At 42.2% G+C, this 16,929-nt stretch overlaps 1 long non-coding RNA gene across 1 annotated transcript; it reads left to right on the forward strand.

The window, feature by feature from the left end:
* The first annotated feature begins 13,346 nt into the window (after positions 1–13,346).
* LOC118144921 (uncharacterized) lies at positions 13,347–16,386 on the forward strand. Its single transcript, XR_004729854.3, has 2 exons — positions 13,347–13,617; positions 14,487–16,386. It is a non-coding gene; the product is annotated as an uncharacterized LOC118144921 (long non-coding RNA).
* Positions 16,387–16,929: the final 543 nt, after the last annotated feature.

Below are 16,929 nucleotides of genomic sequence, written 5' to 3' on the forward strand. Positions count from 1 at the left end.
GCTGGGTGTGGTGGCATGTGCCTGTAATTCCAGCTGCTCAGGAGGCTGAGGCAGGAGAATTGCTTGAACGTGGGAGGCGGAGGTTGCAGTGAGCCAAGATCATGCCATTGCCCTACAACTTGGGTGACAAGAGCAAAATTCCATCTCAAAAAATAAAATGGGGGGAGGTGCCCCCATTCTATATCTGGCTGATTAAAAACTACTGCAAGATGGACTAGTGGATAACTGATCTGATTTATTTAACAAGTCAATGCCATAAAGAAGAAAGGGAAGGCAAGAAAGAATATTAGCAGATACTTAAGAGATAAAACCACCAAATAATGTGTGGACTTTGGATTAAACAACCACTTGTAACATTTATTTTTTAGATAATAATGGAAATTTAAGTAGTGTCTGTGTTTTGGATGGTACCAAGGAAATATTGGTAATTTTCTTTGGTGTTGTAACAATATACATTTTAATAAAATGTCCCATTTTTTTTTAGCACTTGTAGAATGAAATGATTTAATGTGGCCAGGCGTAGTGGCTCACACCTGTAATCCCAGCACTTTGGGAGATCAAGGCAGGTGTGTCACTTGAGCTCAGGAGTTCTAGACCAGTCTGGCCAACATGGTGAAACCCCATCTCTACTGAAAATACAAAAATTAGCCGGACATGGTGGCATGCATCTGTGGCCCGAGCTACTCAGGAGGCTGAAGCAAGAGAATTGCTTGAACCTGGGAGGCAGAGGTTGCAGTGAACCAAGATCACGCCACTGCACTACAGACTGGGTGACAAAGTAAGACTGCATCTCAAAAAAAGAAAAAATAAATGACTTAATGCCTGAGATTGCTATAAAATAAATACTAAATAAAAACACAAAATATAAAAGGAAAAAAATTGAAGTCAACAAAAGTGTGCACATAGAGACATATTTTACAACCATATCTTAAAGCCAGCATTGCTCATTTTCCCCCCCTCCTCTGATACACAAAATTGATTATACAACTCTTTGAAGGTGAAACATTTCTTGTAATTACTTAAGTTCATTTTGGGGTGAGGAAAGAGCACAGTAAACACAGAACATAGGAAATGAAGCTTCCACTTATTTCTCTGTAATAAGATTTCATTAAATTCATAGATGCTAGCCTTGAACTGAGTGACTGAGGAGGCTTAGGTGCTTCTGCCACTGCATCTGGCTTTTGTATGGTTGCAAGGCTGTGGTAGGGGCAAAGGATAAGTGAATGGAAAGGGTAAAGGAAGTCAAACTACTTCATAAATGATTTGATGACCTCAGACTTTGCAGATCTAAATCAGTACTGAAGGGATAGCCTTCTCTGCACCAAACCAGGTTATCAGATTTCATTTATTCTGCTAAACCCCATTGTGCTATTCTTTGTGTGGTGACATTTATTAAATTAGCCACATAGCTACCAGCCCTCTACTCCACTTAAAGCTGCTTGAAGGACTTCTCCAGTCTGTTTCTCTGTATTTTAAAATAGATGAAGCATAACATAAGTAGACTTAATGACAAGAGTTCAAAATTGATGACAACAATGCAAACCTGATCATTTGCGTTATAGGAAAAAGCAAAACCCCTCTTAAAATACCTCAAGTCTTTTGTTTGCTGGGGTCCTGGAAGTCTGAAGGTTTGAATGGTGAGTATAATAGGAACATCCTAGGCACCATAACAGCCTCATAAATATCTCCTCAGCAGAGCTGTGCGTCTCCCCCTGGACTTGAGGAGCTTTCTTTGAAGTCACAGGGCAGAAGTTGTGCATGTGGAAGAGGTATGCAACTTATTGTTATCATTATTTGCCATTGCTTTAGAAGCTTTTAAGTAATACTAGATTTATCACATTTTTCTTAACAGCAAATTTTAGATTCATCTAGTGTTTCTTCTGAAGCCTGAACCAATAAACTGGCTTGTCTTTGTAGTTGATCTGCCACAGTAGTTCCCATATTTTTCTGCCAAGAAGCCCTTTTAGAATCTGATTAAATGGGTAACGTGACATTTATAGTTTCAGAGATTAGAACACCTGGAAAGAGGCCCAGAACTTACCCAGTCTCTTGGGGACCTTCTAGTGCAAAGCAGACTGGACCTTGTTGGATGGATCTAACTCAGAGCCAGACTTTTGCTTCCATCGCCTCCTGAGGTCCACCCCCATCCAGGGCAGTCCCCTTAAGTTGCATTGCCTAGCACTGCGTATAGTGAGTGCTCAGTCAAGGTTTTGTATTCTTGATTTAATTTTGCTGAGGAGCCTAAAGTTAGCGTACTTTGCATGTGATAGAAATGATTTGCGCTGGATTGCATGATATAACCATTGCATAGTAAGGGAGGAGGACAGTTACAGAATCAGTTGAAAACCTCCCTTCCTGTTTAAGTTTACACCCTTGCTTTCTATCTTCACACAATAAAGCCATCATTTATTTCTTTAAAACACAAACACACATCCCTGGTTTCTTTATAATTACAAAAGTAATACATACACATTGTCAAAAAATTTAGTAAACATAAATAAGCCTTTTCATACAACTTATGATGACTGGTATTAAGTTTAGCTGCACTATCATCCTACTATTTCTGTATTTGTGTGTATATCCATTCTATCTTGTACTGTTCATCTAAAAATGTGTCTTGCATTTCTGCACACATCTGCCCACTGTCTCTAAGTCTCCTTTGAAATGATTTTTAAAAGATTTGTTTTTAAATTCAAACCATTACTGCAGTGAAAAAATGGGACTGAGAGTCATCATTGAACCAGAAAATTTTAAGGATTATCATCCATAGAAAAGAAAGGCATCTGGTAAGTGGAGAAGTTGTGGCAGTGTGACTGAAGCCCAAACTCCAGAGATAAAGGCTGACTTTTGGAAGCCCCACCCCCTTGCCCCCAAGACAATCCTAGTTCAGAAATTACAAATTAGCCTGAAATGCTAAAGAACTGCATTTGGGATAACTGGGATGGGTGGGGTCTGTCTGTCAATAAATAGAATAACTAACTAGTGAGGCAGCTTTTGCCCTTCAAAGGATGTTGGAAATGCATCTAGGGTGAGGAAGTTGGGGCCAAAAAATGTGACTCAAGTTTGAGACAAACTGGACCCCCATAACAAACCAGAAAAAAAGTCAGAGCCACCCAGCATTGATAACCCTGATGATCTTCACCCGAGAGATGAGCCCTCCTGACTCTGGCAACTTTTGAGGAACCTCAGCCCGACTACAGACTCACCCCAGCATTGTAGAGCTCCAGGATGCAGCAGAACAGGGTCCCCAAAATCCTAAGGAAAAGTGATTTTGAACTTGGTTTTCTATATTCAGTTTCAATCAAGTGTGAGGGCAAATGATAGCACTTGTAGATACACAGGAATTCAGTAAGTTTAGTAACTACACACACAATTGAGAAAAAATTACTTGTGAAGTAACCCAGCAAAATCCAAACATAAGCCAAGAAAGCAGAAAAAGATTAGATACAAGAAGCTTCAGTTACCTGAGATGACCCAGAAGGATTTACAGAAGTAAAAAAGAAACTTAAAGGCCAACCTTTAGAGAGGGATACATGTACTATTCTTGTTTGAGTGACAAAAAGTTTAAAATTCAGGATTATATTTTCCTCTCTATAGGTTCCATCATATTTATTTCTAAAGAGATTATATTAAGGTAATAATTATTTTAATTCTTTTTTGAGACAGTCTCACTTTGTCACTCAGGATGGAGTACAGTGGAATTGTCACAGCTCACTGCAGTCTCGACCTTCCAGGCTCAAGTGATCCTCCCACCTCAGCCTCCCAAGTAGCTTTTTAATGACAGCCATCATTTCTTATCTCGAAAAGGTCTTCAAGTACTTCTTGTCTCCAATTCCAGACTTTGTTTTTTTTTTTTTTTTCATTCCACACTTTCAAATCAAAAGTCAAACTTCTAATGTAGAAAATACATAAGAGACACAGGAAGAGGCTGAGCAACACCATGAGGAAACAACCAAGCCCACCCAGAGATATGACAGCCTGCAGGACAACTGGCTTCATCTTTCAATTAGTTGATGTTGCAGACGGTGCTATGTTCAAATTAAGACTTAAGGGAAACAACAAGATGCCACAGGGTTCTGGGTTAGATCCTATAAAGGACATTTTGGGGTAACTGGAAAATTTGATTTTGATCTAGTTGTTGTATGGGATAAAAACTAAAAATATCCCAATGGAAAAGTGGAAATTATTGACTGATACAGTTTGGCTGTGTCCCCACCCAAATCTCATCTTGAATTGTAGCTCCCATAATCCCCATGTGTTGTGAGAGGGACCCAGTAGGAGGTAATTGAATCATGAAGGTAGGTTTTTTCCCATGCTGTTCTCGTGATAGTGAATAAGTCTCATAAGATCTGATGATTTTATAAAGGGCAGTTCCCCTGCACACACTCTCCTGCCTGCCATCATATAAGACGTGCCTTTGCTCCTCCTTCACTTTCTGCCATATCTGTGGGGCCTCCCCAGCCATGTGGAACTGTGAGTCCATTAAACCTCTTTTTCTTTATAACTTACCCAGTCTTGGGTATTTCTTCACAGCAGTATGAGGATGAATTAATATATTGACTAAAAAAAGCAAGTACAGTGTGAACTCATTTAGCAAACACACAGAGGGAAAGATATGGAACAATATACACTAAAAAGTAACATTAGCAGCTCTTGTTGCTTAGGAATATGATGTTTTAATTATTAAAGTATGTTTGTTTTTATTTTCGAATTTGCTACCATATGTATTGCTTTTGTAATAATAAAGAACTATACAATTCCCCTGTGAATTTACATTATGAACTCTCATCTCTATTGCCTTTGCCTTGATCTTGAATTTCTTCCTCCTTTATCAACATTTAATCCATGAACAACAAAATGGTTCCTCTCAACAGGCTTCGTTTCTCTCCATCAGTATTTTGTGCTCAGAAATACAGAGGTTGGATAGGAAAGTAATCTGGTCGACTAAAGCCAGTGATTCACACAGTGAGTCTTCCCAAATTCACCGTTTTAGGTAGACTCCTACATCATGTGCATGTGCACACCTTGTGTTTTTAATTTCTCAGCATCACGATGGGAGATACATGACTATCTGAGGGTCAAGACATAGCACAGTCATTTTTCAGACCATAACAATGCTCCCAAGTTAAGATGGATATTAATATCTCCTGTGCTCTTGCTGACAAATAGCTGATCAAAACCTTAAGGCTTCCTCTGTCACAAAAAATAACATGAGCTCTGAGTGGCATGTAAGACTTAGCAAGAGGCCCCTCGCACCTAACAATGTGAGCTGCACGTATGCACCCACACTTGACTCTGACCCCTAAGCATTTCCAACACCAGGGATGTTAAAGGTAAACTTTTTTGAAACAGCTCTTTCTTTTGTGTCTTTTGCTCTTTACTCACAAAAGACACAAAGAACAAGTGTATTTATAACTCTTTACAACCAATGAGAGTTCCACATGGGGGGAAAAAGATGGGAAAAAATGATCTGTAATCTTTCATAGTTTTCATACAAATGTTTGCCCCTCTGGGAATTTGTGTAAGTGAAGCCATGACAGTGGAAGTAGCAACACATAATGATCCCTGAAAGATGTGTGTTGGATGGCTGGGAGACCAGAAAGGATAGAGAGGGTGAGAATGAATAAAGAATTTCAAGAATATTTAAGTCCAAGTGAAAATAGGCATTCCAGATGAAAAAGAGTAATAGTAAAAGACAGGTTTTCCAAATCCTCATGTTTCAGAAGCTCTTCTGCACCATAGCCCTTGTCTGCAATTGTAACATACAGTTCCAAAGAATTAAGAGCTAGGCAAAATAAAGTTAATTTGGATTCTTTTATAGCTTTGCCAGTTGTGCCATGATTCAGGTGCATCATGAGCCAGTCTATTGCAACTAGATCCAGGAAAGCTGTGGTAGAACAGTTCATCCACACCACGGGTAGTAATCTGATCTCCAGCTCCTCCATCTTCACCTCCATTCTCAACATGAGTAATCAAGTCTAAAGGCCTTAAGAGATAAAAATATCTCTTAGTGCAAAGCTTCCTTTTCTCTCATCTTTCTCCCCAAATAATCTCAGGATATTAGAGCTCAAAGGTCCTTATGAATCATTTGTTATAAGCCTCAAGTTGCACAGATGATCCAGAGAGGGAAAATGACCTCCCAAGGTAACTAGTGACAAAATCTAGACCTGAATGTAGCTTTCCTAGTCCTAAGTCCAGAATACTTACAAATAAGCTGCACACACTAATGATTGCTTACAGATGAAATATATTACATTGTGCTTAATTTAGTCCTCTTCTGAGTGAAGCAAAGCAAAACAAAAATCCCAAGAACAGGCATCTCCCACCCTACCTCCATACACAAACCAACCAACCTTTCCTTAAGAACAATGATAAGGCTCTGCCACAATAATCTGTACCAATAAAAACTTAAACATTCAAACATCCTTAGAATAAAGCATAAAGGTCTTTGATTTTAGCCTGACAGAATTAATGATATCTTCCTATATTCTCTTACGTAAGCGCTTAGCATATTGTTTGTATCTTTAATATAGTAATTTCATTTTTAAAATTTCATTCTTTATCATCCTAAATGTTTGCATTCCTCATTGCCTCATATGTAATTAGTTTTTGCATGGCTATTCCTTCCCATGTGTTATAAGCCCTTGGATATTAGATTTATCTCTTTCCCCTTTTTACCCCCTGCACAGAAGAGAAAGAATATATGACTAGATCAATGAGTAAATTGGCACAGTCACATTTTTTAAATGGCTCGCTCTTCCCTTTCAAGAAGATAATCTATAATGTTCACAAAAGAATTATTTACTCAGAACTGTAGATTAGAACCTTTCATTTTGACACTAAATATTCCTAAAACGGGTAATATCTGGCAGAGATTTTGCAATTTCTGACTTAGAACTGCAGCCAGAAGTGCCTGGCATAAGGCAAGCACTATGTAAATGCTAGTTATTCTCATTATTAACAAGGCGTAGATACTATTTTTAGGATTTGGAAGATAAACTGGAAAGCAGTCTGGCTGTCTTATAGCCTTTCAAACTATATGATAATGACCCAGACAGAATCAGCTTTAAAGGAAGTAGATACAAAATGTGATTAACCTGGATATTATTTGATCATGTCCAGCATTTTCAGGACTAAGTATTACAGAATGTTGTTTCTCATGGCAGCTGGATCACCAAGAAATCTAAGTAATTGAAACCAATTGAAGTAAAAGATAATCTCTCCTAGGCAAAAATAACTTTTCACAATAAAATTTTAAATAAAAATAGTGCTGGATAAAATATAGTTGCACTCCTTTGATTTCCATCCCTCCAAGATGCTAGCATCAGATAAGAGAAAGAAATTATAACTCTACCTGGCTATGAAGAGTCTCCAGATTATTTGTTCACCATACAACACCTATGTGTCTTCAGGCAAGTTACTTAACATTCCTGCATCAGAGTTTTTTCATCAATAGAATAAGGATCGTAATAGCCTCTCATAGATTATTGCAAGGATGAAATAAGGTAAGAGATCTTCTCAGCACAATGCCTGGCACAGAGGATGCAATAAATATTAGCTTTGTTATTACTTATATGTCTTCTCATTGAGATATTTACGTGCAACATTTAAGCAATTGTTCAGGTAACTAATTCTGTGCATGGAGGGGTAGGAAAGGAGAGGACAATAACTTATTTCCTCCTCAGCAAAGTAGCACTAATCATGCCTTTCTCGTCTTTGAGTCTAATGTTAATCCACAAGTATTTTGACATGTTCGGTAAGAAAAAGAATGCTATTGCTGTAGGCAACAGACAGTGAGGGGACTGATGTGTGGCACCCTTCTTGATCATGGAAAAATTAAGTTTTCTAAATGCCAGAGTTTGACATCCTTTGGCAATTGAGTGACATTCCTCATCATCTCTCATTTGTCTTCATGAGCTCTAAGAACTAGCAAACCTCTAATATCTGCTGACTAACATATGTTGTTTATGAAAGATGCTACTTGCTAAAACTCTGAATACAGTAGAGAAGAAGCAGCAAAGTGTAATTGATGACTAAAAAAAATCAAGAGTTTGGGATCTGATAAGAGCTGGAAGTCATTCCACGTAAGCTTAATTTTGTACTGCAGTTTGGTCAGGGCATATGGCCATTACATCTGGGGTAAAACAGGCCAGCACTTCAAGGGCTGAGCCCTTCAGAACCCTAGGGCTACTCTGATGTTCCACGGTTCCACAACTAGGGTTCATTGCTATCTTCTTTAAACACCATGCAGGTGGTCCCTTTGAAAAAGTTAAAAACTCACTGAAGTAGCAAAGAGCAACGCCAAACCTCAACAACATTTTCCCTAAATGACCTAGGTACAACTTAACAGATCTAAATTGCAGCTAAAATTAAATAATATCTGATCTGGCCCTTCCTTAGCTTCCTCCCATGCTTAAGAACCTATGTATGGTGTGTCCTGCAGTTCTCATAGAACTGAAATGCTACCCAAGGGCAATAAAGCCCATGTACCTCTTTAGTTAGCATCCTTTCTGGAAGAAAAGTTTAAGGGAAATAGAAGTTTCTTGCTGAACAGGTGAGCAAAGGTTGAAATTAAACATCTAAACAATGTATCTTTACTTACACCAATTATCCTAATTAATAGCCAAATTAGTTGGGTTCATTTGTCATCCAACTCTACATTTTACACTTGAGTCTTGGTTCTCTCCTTTGGAACCACATGGAATAATTTATTGATTCATTCCTACATCAAAATTTCATTGAATTCCACCAGGTGCAGTGGCTCGTGCCTGTAATCTCAGCACTTTGGGAGGCAGAGTTGGGCTGACCACCTGAGGTCAGGAGTTCGAGAGCAGCCTGGCCAACATGGTGAAACCCCATCTCTGCTAAAAATACAAAAATTAGCCAGGCGTGGTGGCACACGCCTGTAATTCCAGCTACTCTGGAAGTTGAGGCAGGAGAATCCCTCTAACCTGGGAGGCAGAGGTTGCAGTGAGCCAAGATCATGCCATTTCCCTCCAGCCTGGGCAACAGAATGAGAGTCTGTCTCAAGGGGAAAAAAAATTAACTGACTTCCATCAGGTGCAGTTGCTCATGCCTATAATCCCAGCAATTTGGGTGGCTGAGGTGGGAGGATCACTTGAGGCCAGGAGTTTGAGACCAGCCTAGCCAACATGGTGAAACCCTGTCTCTACTAAAAATACAAAAACTAGCTGGGTATGGTGGTGCATGCCTGTAATCCCAGCTATTCGGGTCGCTTAGGCACAAGAATCTCTTGAACCTGGGAAGCGGAGGTGGGATCGTGCCAGTATACTCCAGCCTTGGCTGGAGTATACTGGGCAACAGGACTCTGTCTAAAAAAGAGAAATTAACTTCTATGAGTAAGGCACAGGCGTTTCAGAGTGAATCAGACCTGTTGGTCCCTGCATTCATGGAGCTTAGAATCCAGCACAAAAAGACAGTCAAGCTCATAGAGGATGACTTTGCTCCATCAGGTTCTGGATTACAAACCAGAGAAAATCTTTGCTGTGCCCCTGTGACAGAATAAGTTCAACATCTTTTCTACATGAGAGCCCTTCAAATATTTAAGGACAGCTATGTCATACTTTCTAAGACTTCCAGTCTCTATCAACAAGTCTAGTTCCATAAGCTATATAGTATGGCTTAGCTTAGAATCCTTTACCATGTGCTGGCTTCCCTTTGCACATACATGCTATCAACCTATCAATGTATGGGGGACCAGAAACAAGACTCATTCCCACCCCAGTAAAGAAAATAATCAACCTTATGCTGAATACTGCACTTCTACTTGCACAAACTAAGAATATTAACATTCTAGGCTTATGCTGAGTTTGGAATCAACTATAGGCCCTGAGTTGACCTATACTGTCATCTCTGACAGTATGGTCATATACTGGTTGAATTATTTTGTATCTGAGTGTAGAATTCTACATTTACTTATATATTGATTAGTGTTCTTTATAGTCAATTATTCCTGCCTATTAAGCTGTTATATAATGATTGTGTCCTTTTTCAAATTTCTTTCTTTTTCTTTTTTTTTTTTGAGACAGGGTCTTTCTCTGTTGCCCAGGCTGGAGTGCAGTGGCATGATCATGGCTCACTGCAGCCTTGACCTCCTGGGCCCAATCCGCCTGCCTCAGTCTTCCGAGTAGCTGGGATCACAAGCATGCACCACCATGCCTGGCTAATCTTTTTTTTTTTTTTTTTTAAATCTGTAGAGAAGGAGTCTCTCTATGTTGGCCAGGCTGTTCTCAAACTCCTGGGCTCAAATGATCCTCCTACCTTGGCCTCCCAAAGTGCTGGGATTACAGATGTGAGCCATCATACTCAGCCTTCGAATTTCTTATCCTTTCTAATATCATGTTTTCTACATACAAGAGCATTCCAACAAGCTCTCATCAGCCTAAGACCATCCTTTGATGCTTTCTTGTATTCCAAGAGAATACATTCCCTTTAGTGCTCTCTTGTGTAGCATTTTGTGTCTAACTCCATTACATTATATCATTGCCTTACTGCGACTATATTTTTGCGTATCTCTTCTCTCACTTATCTGTGAGCTCATTAAGAACAATAGCTTATATATCTTTGTATCTCCACTACTAAGCTCAGTTCCTGACACATAGGCTATGCTTAAAAGAAAAGCTGTGGGCAGGGTGCGGTGGCTCACGCCTATAATCCCAGCACTTTGGGAGGCCAAGGCGGGTGGATCACGAGGTCAAGAGATCGAGACCATCCTGGTCAACGTGGTGAAACCCCATCTCTACTAAAAATACAAAAATTAGTGGGGCATGGTGGCACACGCCTGTAGTCCCAGCTACTCGGGAGGCTGAGGCAGGAGAATTGCTTGAACCCAAGAGAGGAGGTTGCGGTGAGCCGAGATCGCGCCATTACACTCCAACCTGGGAAACAAGAGCAAAAAACTCCGTCTCAAAAAAAAAGAAAAGCTGTTTATTTCAAAGAATGAATGAATGAGCCACTCAGCCATTACATGACCCAGGCCACACTGGCCCCAAGGTTACCATAAAATACTTTGTCAAATGCCTTATTGAAACATGTGTGTAGCTGTCCTAACTCTGCTACCTACCACTTTAGATAAAAGTCACTTTATTTCTCTGTGTCTCTGATTCCCCATAGGCGGACAATGAAAGCTTATCAAGATTAATAAATGAAGTAATATATGTAAACATGCTTTACAAAACTGCAACATGTACAAAGGTTAGATATAAGCATCCCCTCATTCTAGCAGCCTTATCAAAAAAGGAAATTATGTTTATTGGCCTTGCAAGAGCTGTGGTTTGTGGCTTCCATTTAAGGGCAGGAAGCAAGGCCTCTGAAAACAGTGAGAGAGAAAGGTTAAAGGGATAAAGCTTGGAGCCAAATCCACCACAACCCCCTTCCCAGGCTCACCCACACTTCCCACTCCTCTCCTCCAGCCCCCTTCCCCATATGAAGTTTGACGCCTGTTATTCAGGACTTTTCCTTTTGGCTGGCCTTTGGGGTTTTCCGAATTCTGTTTTGAGGGGTCCAGAGAGGTTCTCCTGCCAAACTTTGTTTGAATGGGCCTATTGAACATCTTCAGTAGGACATTAAAGAGTATACACCGTTAATGGGTAATTGTCCTTAGGAAAGAAGGAAGCAGAGAGATGAACAGACAGGTGGCCCTGTCCTGCCAACAGGGATACCAGCACGTGCAGGGTTTGCTGTGTTACAACAGGGTATCATTGTGAGGTACCAGCTGCCTGCCACTGTTTATGGACATTTCTTTTTCTGACTGGGTATTTCTGCTTTTTGATGATATTATTGTCCTCCTGAAGCTAGAAGGAAGGAAGGAAGGAAGGAAGGAAGGAAGGAAGGAAGGAAGGAAGGAAGGAAGGAAGGAGGAAAGAAGGAAGATGATACCACATGAGGTGAATCATCCAAACAAAAGATGGGTCCTCAGCCACCTGGGTTCAAGAATCTGGAAGCTAGGTTTCAGCTTGGCTGGAAAACCCACTTCCCATGTGGCCTCCTTCTCCTTGACTTCCAAAGAGGATTTGCATTTGAGTGTCCTCGAGCATGGGAAAAAAAATCTGCCTTTGCCAGCAAGAAACAGCCAGCCCTACAGAGAACCTTACATAAGAGGAGTATCCTGTCAGCCAGATGGCTCAGCTTGTCTGTGAGGCCATGTCTTTCTTCTTTGTCATCATACCTCACACCATGCCTGACACATACCAGGTTCTCAATAAATATGTGTTAAATATATGAGTGTGCTATTCTAGACTAATGAAAACAGGTACTTATGGCTCCTTGGGCAGAGCTTTAAAAGTGCAGCCATGCCTCTCCAGGTCGGCATTAAAATGGCTGCATAATTACAGCAAGAACAAATCCAGAGTTGTTCTGAGAGGTAACTGGACAGGAGGATCCATCTCCTGCGTTCCACACTGATTCTCACTTCACAGCCTTAGTTGATCTTAGTAAGATAGGCTTACAGCAGCTACCAGTGCAGAGGCAGAAATTACCCAGCACTCTTATTTTTCTATTCAGGTGAACAGGGCTCACTGACAGAGAAGCCCAAGTTCTGGAACTGAGTCAAAAATTAAGCCATTGAAAAGAACTCCTGAATGAGGCTCCCCTAACAGTCTTGACTGTAATTAGCATCAGAAACCTAACTCAGAAAACTGTTCTTTCTATATTTCTGAGTTTTGTTCCCAATGATCTAATATGTTTTTAAAAAATGTTATTCTTACAAACAAACAAACAAAGGTCTAACCTCCTTGGTATATACAAGAGGAAAGGGTTTCTCCTTTCCAGTGGTGGTGTAGAGAGAGGCTGAGTTCGTCCCTGAGGCCGGAGTGGAGATGACCGCAGCCAGGCTGGCCCGCAAAGCAGGGTCCCTTTCAGAGGGCTTGCTCCCCGGACGACCTGGAGCCTGCTTTAGGGGAGCCACACACGTCCTCTCCCCTTTCTTGCTGGAGATTTGGGGACCTAAGGGGGATCTGTGATTCCTGAAAAAAGAAACTTCCTTTGGTAGGTGATACTAGGCAGTCGCATCCCCAGAGTCTCCGCCTTTCTGCGCTTCCGCAGCGGGGGGCAAACAGGGGCCGGGGTGCCCTGTGGGTAAGTAGCTCCTAGGAGCTGGGATCCTCCTTTCAGCACTTGGGGAAGGCTATGTCCGACCTTTGGCTCAGTCACTGTTATCACACACAGGCATTTCTGGAGGCATTTCGGGGCTTTATTCTGGGAAGTCGCGCGGACCGGGGCCCTAGCGCTACAGGAGAGGAACCTCAGCGCTCGCCACGCGTGAGTCGCACTTCCGGTGAGGTGTCTTCGGGAGGTGGCGCCACAGCCCGTCGCAGCGCCGGCCGCCCGCCTTTCTCAGCCAGACTCCCACCGCGCCAACACCGGGGGAGAGAGTGAGCCCCGCCCGGCCGCGGTCTGGACCCCGCAGCGGGGCTTCGCGGGCGCTCTGAGCCGTGATTCCTGACGGCCTCAGAACCCCGTTCGCCGTTCTCTGCTCATACGGAGGGTGCTGGGGACCCCGAAGCCTGCGCGCCCTCGACTGAGGCCCGCACCAGCAGTGAGGATCCGGGCCCTTCGTTGGGCCGTGACTGCTCTTGGTGCCTCATGGGAGCGCCCGGGGTAGGGACTCGGCTAGTGACCTGTAGGACACGTGGGGCGAGCTGAGAGCCGATTCGTCCACGGCATCTCCTCTGCCATTGGGACCCCCAGTTCCGCTTCGGGGTGGCGGTCACGCACCATAAGAGGACCGTCAGGTCTGAATTCATTAAGGGTGGTAGTAGGCAGTTCGTGAGCCCTGGACGGCCTGCGGAGTTTCCCGCCTGTTGCGGATTTAGCGCGGGGCCAGTCCGGGCAGGAGAGGACTGGCTGGGACCCACGAGGTTGAGCCGGCTCCTCTCTAGTGAGGAATGACGCTTGTGGCCGCACACTCTCCGCAGCCAAGCTGCAGGGTCCGGCAGGGACAGGGGTCCTGTTCCCTCCGCAGATCCCAGATCCAGAGCTCTAGTGGCCTTGTCCGGAGGGAAGGTGATGTGCAGTGGGCGCAGATGCAGAGTGCCGGGCGCCAAGGGTGGGAAGGAGCGGGTTCAGCGCGCTGGCGAGAGTTTCAGGAAATCCGGGAGAGGGCGGTATTTACCAGTCCCTTCCCAGAGAGCAACCAGGCAAATCGCGAAAGGTTAGAGGAAGGGGACCAGCCTGTGCTGGGACAAAAAAACTGGAGCTGGGGCCTTCTCACCCTGGGGACCTACACGACTCCGGGGCAGGCTCTCTCACTAAAGTCACGAGATGGGACGATTTTCCAATTTTCGTCCTGCCTCTCCTTTCCCTCCCGCCTCTCTGCTAGCATTCCTGCACTCTCAACCCGGGTCACAACCCTCACCTGCGGAATACATGTCTGAAGGGCGCGTCAGTAGAAGCTTTGTTTCATACAATCTTTCTTACTGTTCTCTTCATCTAAATCGCACGACATTCTCGGCTTCTTTTCCACATAGCGTTCGGCAGCGGACAAAGAAGAGCTGGTGCAGGCGGAACCGAAACTGAACCTGACAGCTAATGCTGTGAAATGGACACCCGAAGTTCGTGGTCTGGCTCCAGGAAGAGTTTAGGGAATGTGTTAGGCGGCAATTCGGCAAGCAAGAGCTGTAGTCCAACCCTTCCTTCGGTGGGAAAATTCAGGTTAGGACGGAATGCGAGGCCTCTTAAATCGTTAAGATCCTCCAGTCAGCTGGAAGAGTCTTTAGTAATTCGTTGTTTTATCTTGAGACCATTATCGGCCCCTAAGCACCTAATTATTTAATGGCAGCCCTCTGGGTATATCGGGTATACTGATAGGCGTTATCTAGCATTCAAACACGTGTTTCTGGAGGAAACTATTGTCTGACCTCCCTCCACCCCCGCCGCCCACTGTCATTTATTTTATTAAATGGAACCCAATTGTATAATTATTTTATAAAACAGCAGTCCTATTACATATTTTTGAAGATTTGGTTGTGTACGATTATTTAATCGTGTAGTTTAATTTCTGCGTCGTTCCCACATTGCTAACGTGATGGAGGAGAGCAGACCCGAGGACTTTTCAACCTCCAATAAAAGGAAGAGGACTTTATGGCTGGGGTGAAAAGGGGCTGGTGAGCTAAGCCAATGGGGCAGCATAGCTTTACTATGTGCAAAAGCATTCAGACACAAGCCGACCCTTTTGCAATAAAACTTTATTGATGATCGTTTGAAAGTTATGGCAACTCCAAGGTTATAAAACTTGTCATAAAATACCAAGCAGTCATTAGTTTACCTGACCTCATTTCAATATAAACTTCCACAAAACATTTTATTTTGTTCCTTCTTATAAGTGGAGAAAAGAAGTTGAGGAGGTTAAACACAGCGGCCCGTTACTGAGGACCCAAAATCTGCAATTTGACACCCTGACCTTCATCCCTGCAAATAAAGCAGTAAAATCCACATTTTATTCTTTAATGTTCTGTTACTGCAGAAAGGATAATAATGTGTGAATGTTATTGTAGAAAAGATAATAACGGCTATGTTTTAGTTCCAGCTGTCCATTTTTAGCACATAACCTGGGTTCAAATTTGGATAGAGAGTTGTTCCTCTTTGGAAGATCTGTAAGATATCTTTAACAATTATTAAAGAAAAAAATTATTAAACAGTATTTGCTCCCTGAGCTATGCATTAGAAGTCTAGGAAGCAAATGGCCACATATTTTCATGTGACCTGAAGAATGAGTTGTTCAAAATATTTAATTGATATTTACAGCTATTAAGAGGTTAGATGACTAATCACTACCTCTCGCCACCCTTAGTCATGAGCTCAAAGAAAGGCAGCTGCCCTGGGATTGGCACGTACAACTATACTACAGAAAATAACCCAAACTGATGTTCCAAGAAAGCCCCAGGAGATAAACTGGAGTCTGTCAAAATCATCATTTCTGGTCCAACTGTATGAGTGGACTTAAACCATGGATCAGAGAACAGCCACAGAACACTGATAACTTTGAATGGTTTCTGAACTCCCCAAACTGCACTTTGGGTTGGCGGAAGCTCTTGTTTCCTTAACGCTGTATAGCTAAGGTCAATCTAGCTGCTTTGGGGGATTTGTGAGCAAGTACAGATGGCAAAGGTTGACTCTGTGTTAGCTGCATGCTAATTTCTCTAAAACATAAAAGTCTGGATATACTTTTCACGGATTGTTTAAAATATAAGCTCCAAGATAGATCCAGGCATATATACATTTATGATGGATTTAGGAATCTAAATGAAGAAAGCTAACTGCTTTATAAGCTCACTGAAACTCATCTTGGTAATGTTGTGCTTAGTTTCCTGGTGTGACTTCAAATATTTCATGGAATTTCCACTAGAAAATAAAATTTTAAAAACCCAAATCTTATGTAAAATGCTGCTTTGTTATGAGGAGTGTATGGGTGTGGAGTGTGAGAGAGAGAGAAATAAAAGAAAGGAAGGAATGAAGAAGGAAGAGAAAGAAAAGAAAGAAAGGAAGGAAGGGAGGGAGAAAGGAAGGAAGGAAGAAAGGATCTCAGTCTCAGAGAAAGGCATAGGGATGGAGCTAAGGGAAGAGAAAAGTGTAAGATAAAGTACTATAAAAAGCAAACTCTCCTAGTGTTTATAACTTCCTGTAGTTGGTGGGTTCAGGTTGCAGTAATTTACGTTACCATTTCATAATGCCAGGTTCTCAGACGCAAGTGATAACATGCATCAAAATAAAGATTTTGTGTTTTCCCCAAGTCAGTACTGACTTCCAGGAAGAACAGGGAAGAAAGGGCCTATAGACCTACAATGCAGCCCATAGGCTAAACACACATCTTTATCAGACTTCAGAAGCAAATAAGTGGTCTAAATTCAGTCCTTTGAGCTTGTAATGTTTCTGCAAATCTCATACTGGTGAGTTATCATCAGAGGTAAGTTG

Source organism: Callithrix jacchus, chromosome 8 (genome assembly GCF_049354715.1).
Source record: "Callithrix jacchus isolate 240 chromosome 8, calJac240_pri, whole genome shotgun sequence".
In the NCBI taxonomy this organism is placed as follows: Eukaryota; Metazoa; Chordata; class Mammalia; order Primates; family Cebidae; genus Callithrix; species Callithrix jacchus.